Consider the following 9895-nt stretch of genomic DNA (forward strand, 5'->3'; position numbering starts at 1 on the left):
CCTCTGTGGAACAGCATGGGCACCTCCTCTAGGCTTCTGGCTCCCCAGCCTTTGTCTCTGTTAGATGGAGACATCCGTCTGTCTCCCTTCTGACTGGAGTATTTCCAGGCTGCACAGTCCTCTGACTATCCTGTGATATCCCCAGCAAAAGACAGGCTGCTTAAGCAGGCTTCTTTTGCCTTGTCTTCGGAGATAGGTAACAGTGTAATTGGCACAGTTCTAAGTTACCACACAGCTCTTTCTAAGGAAGCACATTTATTCTTAAGGTAAAAGCAATTCATGGAAAAAATATTAAAATAATAAAAGAACCTGTTTGCATGCTAATAAATTTACCAAAGATTACCCCAACTCCAACATGGGCTCTGGGAAATGAGCAACCCTTCAGACTCCCACACAGGAGTTTACAAGTTCATAACACCCTTTTGCCCAGAACAAAAACATTCATGAGTTTGTGAGGCACTCATTTATCCAGTTTGGGCCTTTGAAGAAACCATGAATAGGTAATCTGCCAGGCACAGCTTCAGAGGCGGGTCATTTACATTCCCACACCCAGGGCTTAAATTCTCAAAGATTATTTCCCAGAGCGCCCCTCCACCATTTGGGGCTCCAGGCTTTAGCTCCACAGGTGGAGGGTGTGGGAGGTGCCAGGGCTCGGTCCTTCAGCCCCTGCAGTGCCTCCCGCGGGGCTGAAGACCTGAGCCCCAGCACATCCCACAAGGCTGAAGCCCTCAACCCCTGCGCATGCAGCAGGGCTGAAGCCTGAGCTAGGGTGCCTCCCGTAGGGGGAAAGCCCCAAGCCCTGGCACCTCCTGCGGGACTGAAGCCCTGGTGCATGCCACGGGGATGAAGCCCTGATGCCTCCCATGGGTCTGAAAATATTTACAGGAGCTCTGCTCTGGTGGGCTCCAGCTGAATTTAAGCCCTGCCCTCACCCCATGCATTTCCTAGGAAACCTGCTCAATTAATAATTTACACTGCTACAAAAATTTCTTTGAAGTTCCTAACCATGATAATCACGGTCCAGACACCGCAAGAGGGGAACACGGGGTTCCCAGCTGCTGGGTGACACAGGAGCTGCATGGAAAATGCTCAGCTCTGCACTTCTGGGGCAGCCACCTACGGCACAGGTATTTCTCAAGTCTCCCCATTACGGTCACAGTTAAAGTCATAACAAAAGGAAAAAAGACAGGAGGCCAGCCTGATGCCTGTCTGCTTTTCTCTCTTCCTCGCCCCTTGACCAGCTGCCACGCAGTTTGACTGGGCAATTGTCCTTGGCCAGAGTATTTCCCTTTGCGACTCTGAAACGTGCCCCAACGTGCAGGTCTTGAAGCTGGGCCCAGTGGCGGAAGGCGATGTACAGGCTTTTGCTAGGGCAAGCAGGCAGGGGTGGTCTTGGGGGCTAATTGTCTCTATGGAGATTAAAATCAGCACTGTGGGGCAAGAACGAAAGTCACCATAAAAGGAAGAAACGTGGTGGCTGAGCAAAGCATTTCTTTCTCCCCCCTTCAGAAGGCACTGCTCTCCCCACTGGGGAAATCAAACCCCAGTCTCTCATATGACAGATAGGGATACTCACCACTATACCAGCAAAGAACAGAGCATAGCCTTGCACTGCATGGAGCCCCAAGACACCAGCTATGACCAGCTTACACCACACAGGCCCCACCAAGCAACAACACCCCTTGCTCTCTTTTCCTTTCTAAAGGCTTTGGCTGCAGCAACAGCCCTGGGAAAAGCCCTGGCCCTCCTTACATGTCCTTGCCCAGCGGGCTGCCTTTGGGGGCTACACAGCTCTTCCCACAACACCTGCCTGGGACTTTGCCCTCACTGAAGGGCTGCTCAGCACCTTCTTCCTCTTACAACTGATTCTTTCTTCCCTCCCCCTTCCACACTTTAGACATTCCTCAAATTCACACCATCACAAACTCACCCATGGCCCCTTTGGCTTTGGAAGCAACTCTTGAGGGCCGCAGCTTCTCAGGCCCGCAGATCCTTCCTTTCAACACTCAGTGGCCGGACATTTGAAATGCAGTGGTTTCCAGGATGGAATACTCTGCTTCTGGACGTTGGTGCCCAGGAAGAATTCCTGTTACTCTTCCCAGTTACTCTTTTTCTAATGGATGTACCTGATTGACTTTCCTTTACCAAGCAGAAACTAGCTGCTGGCTTTCTTTGCAAATGAACGCAATCAGGCTAAGTCACTAGGCAAGCGTCAGGAGATCCCCCACCAAAAATCAAAGCCGTGATTCAGATTCAAACTGAGGTTACTGCAGCCACGGCACAGAATACTAACCAATATACAATCACAGCCACTTGAACCCCAAGGAAAAAACAGTTGAATTAACAATGTTATTGTGCTATAAAATATGTCAAGTAAGGTGTTTTATTAAAGCTTGTAATGTAATTTCCCCATGGTTTATGTTAGTCACATCTCCTCTACATGAGTTCCATACAATCCTACAATAACACATAAACAATCGCAATGCAATGGATCGCAAAAGTATTAAACTTAATTCAATGCAGTTTACCCAGTATATTGTAGAAGACTGCTCCCCTGTCACAGCAGCACCACTCAGGTTTGGTGTGTCCACCCCTCTGCAGATGTAGACAGAGAGGAAAAGGGGCAAATTTGATTGGCATTGCAACCTAGCACGCATAGTCACAGTGCCACTCAGGTTTGGTGTATCTGCCCCACCGTCTCTGTGACCCAGGGACCCCTTGGTTTGAATTGGCAGAGGGCATAAGGAGTACTTAGGGGTTTACAGGGATCCCCTGGGTCTGCTACTGTGCTAAAGGTGGCATGTGAAGTCTCTACTGACAACCAGTATCATGCTGGTCATCCTAATAATTTCAAGATGTATGTACGCATAATATTTAAGAAGGTATGTATCTATACTGAAAGCTATGTTCTGAAGGTATGTGAGTTAGGACAGGACAGGTTGCCAGACGGTCATAAATGAGTTCTGTTTAGGCAGATAGATACTTCTGTCTCTGGCTGATCATTGTGTATTTTATGCCTCACAATGTGACTAGTTGCATTACTAAGCCTGATGCTAATGAAGATTGTGAATTCATGTGAGAGAAGACCAGCAGGGGGAAAAAAACAATGAGGGGGGTCATCTTGTTTATGAATAAAGACAATTAATTTGGGGAGCATAACTGGGGGTACTGAGGTACACCTTGGATTCTTCACCAAGGAGACAAACTTTTGTCAGGGTTACTCAATGGCGTATAGGGGTTTGTGTTTTAATGCATCTCAATTTTTCACTTCAACCTCCAGATGTGAGTAATTAAAGTTAAGAAAAGATGTGTTAAATTTTAAAAATCACCCAGAAAGACGGTGTCATTGAGTTTGGCAAGGACAAATTTCACGTTGATGGTAATGTGCTGTAATGTGCTGTTCTGTACTGTATGCAGCAAGGCTGTAGATTACATGGAAAGCGCTAAACATAAACTGAATGAAAATAAATGAAAACAAGAGGCTGAAACAGCAAGGCCATCAACAACAGTAAAGAACAATGCACTGTGACTGGATCATTCCAGCTTTTTTGTGAATTAAAAAAACCTGCAATTTTCTGAAAGTACAGAATACATAGAAGTAGTTGGTCTTATATAAAAATACAAATTGCAGTTTATTATTTTTATTTTATTATAATGATTGATGGCACTGGTAGGCTTAAAACTTGCTTAAAACTTGTAAATATACCAATAAAACATGTTTTACCGATGCCTATATATACTGAGGCTAGGGAAACTAAAATTCTGCATTTCATTTTAATCATAGAATCATAGAATATCAGGGTTGGAAGGGACCTCAGGAGGTCATCTAGTCCAACCCCCTGCTCAAAAGCAGGACCCATCCCCAATTAAATCATTAAATCAGAAAAACAAGGATTTTTTTTAATGAGAAAATTTTGGGTTTTTTACCATAGAAAACTAGGATCCCTGGTTATGAGTTTATTTTACATGTAACCCTTCATTTCTGATACTTTGACTTGCTATTTCTGGAATCTCTACACCAGAGGTTTTCAAACTGGGGGTCAGAACCCCTCAGGGGGGTCACAAGGTTCTTACATGGGGTGTAGTGAGTTGTCAGCCTCTACCCCAAACCCCGCTTTGCCTCCAGCATTTACAATGGTGTTAAATATATAAAAATTGTGTTTTTAATTTATAAGGAGGGGTCACACTCAGAGGCTTTCTATGTGAAAGGGGTCACCCATACAAAAGTCTGAGAACCACTGCTCTACACTTGTTTCCACAACAAACAGGTAAGTGCCATGCGTTAAACAGAGCAGCGATCTGAGGCGGGACCGGGAAGCTGGGGTGTGCGGCTCCTTTGGGCGCAGTAGATCTGTGAATTCTGGGTGCCCAGCGGAACAGGGACTGGTCAGTCCAGGGGAGACTGGAGGCTTGAAGCGCCTGCAATGCCCATGGCAATGGGGCGCAGACCCCTGCCAGCAGGTAGAGACAATGCTAAGGCCAGGTGGTAGCGAGGTGCCTCAGCCTTGGGGACCCCAGGAAGCTTTGCAGTCCCTGGGGAGGGCGGGATGTGCCAAATCCGAGCGGAACTGCGGACACCTGGACCAGGTCGCAAGGCCCAGAGCAGGGCCCAGGACTGGAGCCACCCCTGGGGGCAGGACAGGCTGGTGTAATGTAGGATACTGCTCTGCATAGGAATGTGCTACTTGCGGGTACTGAGCATGCTCAGTTCATCTGCTGAAGCCACTGCCCTTCACCCTGCCCTTACACCCGTAGGCTTCTGTTGACTGCTTTTGACAGGGGTTAAAAAGTGGCAAAGGGGACAAATCGGGGGGAAGGGGAGCAGGGTTTGAGCAGGGGGTGGAAATTTACTGATCTGGGGGGTCAAGCAGCTGGAGGCAGCAGTAGAAGAGGGGCTAAAGGGAAAATCAGGGATGAGGGGGAGAGGAGGCGGAGTTAAGCCCAGGAGTGAGGCATGGGCAGAGGGTGTTAGAGGGCAAAACCTGGCACAGGCAGGGGCCCAGGGGGTAACAGTTACCCCAGTGGGACTGAGACACCAGTGTTTGCCAAAATGATGGTTGGAAGGGACCTCAGGAGGTCATCTAGTCCAACCCCCTGCTCAAAGCAGGACCAATTCCCAATTTTTGCCCCAGATCCCTAAATGGCCCCCTCAAGGATTGAACTCACAACCCTGGGTTTAGCAGGCCAATGCTCAAACCACTGAGCTATCCCTTCCCCCAAAAAGTGTGTGGCCCGTACGGGGATCGAACCCGTGACCTTGGCGTTATTAGCACCACGCTCTAACCAACTGAGCTAACCGGCCAGTCATAATGACAAGGTGCAACAGCACTGTGCTAATTATGAAGCTGTTTTTCTATTTTCCTTATAAGGATTCATTAATAATGCTTGAGTGGTGGAAAATTACTCATCGGTTCGGCTTGAACATGGACCTATATAAGACTGGTGTTACAGGGGCAGGGCAGAGAGAAATCAGGCTGGCACCTGTGCGTGACCATCTCTGACTCTCTCTTCCTGCATGCTTGTACTCAATAAAAGGCCTCAGACTGTTTGAACCAAACAGAGAGTGTGACTCATTTTCCACAACACCCTATGCATTTCTTAAGTCTCTAGGTGGTGGGATAAGGGGGTGTAATTGTTGCAAAGGGCCAGTGTACATAAATGGCCGACACTCTGTCTCCTGGCAACTGATAGCCTGAGCCCTTCCCCCCTGCAAGGTGATAGCTAAAGGCGTTGGAGAACAAAGGAATCAGGTGACTTCCTGGCCCTGGAAAGGGACAAAGCCCGGAGGAGGAGGGGCTGGAGAGTGAGTCAGTTTGGGGCTGGCTGGGGACATGGAGTGAAATGCAGACGCGATTGTCTGGCTCACTGCCCCCCAAAATGGACCCGGCTGAGGGGTCCTGTTCTCTGTACCTACAAGCTCGGTTTTAGACCGTGTTCCTGTCATCTAATAAACCTCTGTTTTACTGGCTGGCTGAGAGTCACATCTGATTGCAAAGTTGGGGTGCAGGACCCCCTGGCTTCCCCAGGACCCCGCCTGGGCGGACTCACTGTGGGAAGTGCACGGAGGGGCAGAGGATGCTGAACGCTCCAAGGTCAGACCCAGGAAGGTGGAAGCTGTGTGAGCTTCTTGCCTGAAGACAGTCTGCTCACAGAGAGACTTCACCAGAGTCCTGACTGGCTTCCTAGGAAGCAGTTCCAGAGCATCGCCTGGGGACTCCGTGACAATTATCTTGGTTAATAGCCAATCTACTTATCCTGAGGGACTGATTTAATTCTTTGTTCAACCCATTCATAGTTTTTCTTTTCAAAATATAATGAATACACATCTACATCTACAACCCCAAGATACCTTTACAACCACAAGAATTCTAAATTCATGAGTTATACACCAAGTCAAGAAATTTTAATAAAGAAATTATATCTTTTTTTGTGCCTCTTTGTTCCTTAGCCTGTAGGGTGCAGTAAGGCCAGTTCCAATGCCTTAAGCCTAAACACCTGAATGAATCTTAGTATACCCTCATACTGTTCCTGTTACCTCTCCCAAACATTTCATATACCTAAGGCCATATCTACACTTTAAGTGTGGGTTAACTCAAGTTATGTCAGCATAGAGTCACTAAGGTTACCATGTCACTTGTGTGCATGCCTCCTGGACTCTTTGCCTCAGCAGTCAGAGTACTCACCAGAAGCACTTGTATAGATTCAGATTGAGGTGCACCATGAATAAATATCCCACTGTCCACCCACTGTATTTTGGGAAGCTTTGGTTTTGAGTGTATGCTGGGTACCAAACAGGTCAGACAGGGGTGGTTGTGGCCATGGGATCAAACTTCTTATAATACATTGTTAACCATCCACTAATTTTACGTGTATCCCATACATAAACGTATACATAATGTTTACACCTTTTTTCTAAACCTATTAACCTGCCTGGCCCTCCTCACTGTCTGCCATCTCACACAGAATCATGGAGCTTGCATGGCTCTGCACTATTCTCATGAGCGTTTTCACCCAAAGGTGCATGCTCCTTTAGTATTTGCAGATCAGCAAACATACATGTGGGGTGTGACATTATACTCTACATTCTTTATGAAAATATGCTTATGATATGGATATGACATAGCTAATATATACTTTATGCAAGTTGGCTGATGTGGGATATCATTGCAAAACTTAAGACCTATTGACTGTGTTTATCCAACCTGTATGCATGTAATGTTTGTATCTGAGGCTAGAAATATTGACCATGTCTCTGTATTTCAAATGTGATCTGTTGGATGAGGCCAGACAATGTGTTATAGGCCAGTGGTGTGTTATAATTTGTTCTGCTTGTGCAAATACTCTTTATATTTCAGATCCCTGATGTAAAATAGCCAAACTGCGTGTCTCAACCTGAGCCCGTGTGATTTTAGTCAGTTGGATAATTTGGTTATTTTTCTTCATTAGTTTGTACAGACTTATCCAACTGACCCACAAAGAAAAGTTAAAGTTTATAATATTACTGGTATCCAGTGTGTTAGTTCTTTTATCCTCATGAGTTGGGAAGTAATAGGTTACGGTGGGAGTTTTTAACATAGTTATATTACACATACATTGCTCTACTGGTGGTTCTTGCCACAAAAGCTCCTCTAATCCAATGGCACTGTAGTGAGGTCGAAACTCACCAGCGCAGTGCCCCCTGCTGGTTGTCTAGGAAATTAGCTCTCCACTGTACAGAGCGCCTCCTACCGGCCAGTATCTTGCCTGCCGCTGGCACCCTTGTACCTGCAGGACCCCGGTGCCCTTTACCTTGAGGTGCTGCCCCCGCAGTAATCCCTTATTCTGGGTTTTCCCTCCCAGGGGAATCCCCTACCCTCGCAACCCATCTTGCCTCAGTGGCTACTGCCAGTCATCATCTAGCTCCCGCTCACTAGGGCAGACTACAGTGTAATGGCCACCCATCATTGGCAAGGGGTTAGGACCTGCTGCCTTTGCCTATCCCCATGCTGCAGCCCCAGTACCTTTTCAAAGGCCTTCATCAAGGCCTGCAGACTAGGGGTCTAAGGGGCTGGAGCTCCCCAGCTCCCCTTACCCTTCCCCAGCACTGCTCCACTTCAGGTACCTTACTCCCCTTCCCACTCACTCCAAGGCTAGCGTGAGACTTCTCCAACTTCTGGCCCACAGCCCTCTTATCAGGGCCAGCTGGGCCCTAATTGAGCTGGCCACAGCTGTATACCATCCAGAAACATATGTAAAGAAAAGGTTATTTTCATGTTTTGTCAGCAAAGGAGTTAAGACTGTCATATCTTTAGCTCCTACCCAATCCATCTCACTTTCTGTTAGCCTAATAGCTAATGTTTTTCAGAACACCACAGGGCTAACAGGTACAGCCCGTCACAGCTCTCAGGAACTGCTAATAGTAAGAATTCACTAAGGCTATCTGATGTAGCTGATTCCTACAGTTAGCAGTCTCGCATACCACTGGTGCGAGAAATTGCTATCTGTAGGAATTCGCTTCATCATATTGCAATGTCACAGGTCGCACATCCCTACACTTTGCAGCAGTGACAGGTCCAACTTTGCTAAAAAGGTTTCAGAGTAACAGCCATGTTAGTCTGTATTCGCAAAGAGAAAAGGAGGACTTGTGGCACCTTAGAGACTAACCAATTTATTTGAGCATAAGCTTTCGTGAGCTACAGCTCACTTCATCGGATGCATACTGTGGAAAATACAGAAGATGTTTGTTTTTATACACACAAATCATGAGAAAATGGGTGTTTATCATTACAAAAGGTTTTCTCCCCGCCCCACTCTCCTGCTGGTAATAGCTTATGTAAAGTGATCACTCTCCTTACAATGTGTATGATAATCAAGATGGGCCATTTCCACCACAAATCCAGGTTTTCTCCCCCCAAACAAACTCACTCTCCTGTTGGTAATAGCTTATCTATTATCATTATTATCATTGTAAGGAGAGTGGTCACTTTGGATAAGCTATTACCAGCAGGAAAGTGAGTTTGTGTGTGTGGTTTTTGGAAAGGGGGCGGGGGGGAGTGAGAAAACCTGGATTTGTGCTGGAAATGGCCCACCTTGATTATCATACATATTGTAAAGAGAGTGGTCACTTTGGATGGGCTATTACCAGCAGGAGAGTGAGTTTGTGTGTGGGGGGGGTGGAGGGTGAGAAAACCTGGATTTGTGTTGGAAATGGCCCAGCTTGATTATCATACACATTGTAAGGAGAGTTATCACTTTAGATAACCTATTACCAGCAGGAGAGTGGGGTGGGGGGAGGTATTGTTTCATGGTCTCTGTGTATATAATGTCTTCTGCAGTTTCCACAGTATGCATCCGATGAAGTGAGCTGTAGCTCACGAAAGCTTATGCTCAAATAAATTGGATAGTCTCTAAGGTGCCATAAGTACTCCTTTTCTTTTAGCTTATCTAAAGTGATCAGTCTCCTTACAATGTGTATGATAATCAAGCTGGGCCATTTCCAGCACAAATCCAGGTTTTCTCCCCACCCCCCCCACACAAACCCACTCTCCTGTTGGTAATAGCTTATCTAAAGTGATCACTCTCCTTACAATGTGTATGATAATCAAGGTGGGCCATTTCCAGCACAAATCCAGGGTTTAACAAGAACGTGGGGGGGGGAGGGATAGGAAAGAACAAGGGGAAATAGGTTACCTTGCATAATGACTTAGCCACTCCCAGTCTCTATTCAAGCCTAAGTTAATTGTATCCAATTTGCAAATGAATTCCAATTCAACAGTCTCTCCCTGGAGTCTGGATTTGAAGTTTTTCTGTTGTAATATCGCAACTTTCATGTCTGTAATCGCGTGACCAGAGAGATTGAAGTGTTCTCCGACTGGTTTGTGAATGTTATAATTCTTGACATCTGATTTGTGTCCAT

General features: G+C 46.5%; 1 non-coding gene across 1 annotated transcript; it reads right to left on the reverse strand.

Moving 5' to 3' along the window:
• Positions 1 to 5228: 5228 nt before the first annotated feature.
• On the reverse strand, positions 5229 to 5302 carry TRNAI-AAU (transfer RNA isoleucine (anticodon AAU)). The gene has a single exon. It is a non-coding gene; the product is annotated as a tRNA-Ile (tRNA).
• Between the last annotated feature and the right edge of the window lie 4593 nt (positions 5303 to 9895).

Source organism: Lepidochelys kempii, chromosome 1 (genome assembly GCF_965140265.1).
Source record: "Lepidochelys kempii isolate rLepKem1 chromosome 1, rLepKem1.hap2, whole genome shotgun sequence".
In the NCBI taxonomy this organism is placed as follows: Eukaryota; Metazoa; Chordata; order Testudines; family Cheloniidae; genus Lepidochelys; species Lepidochelys kempii.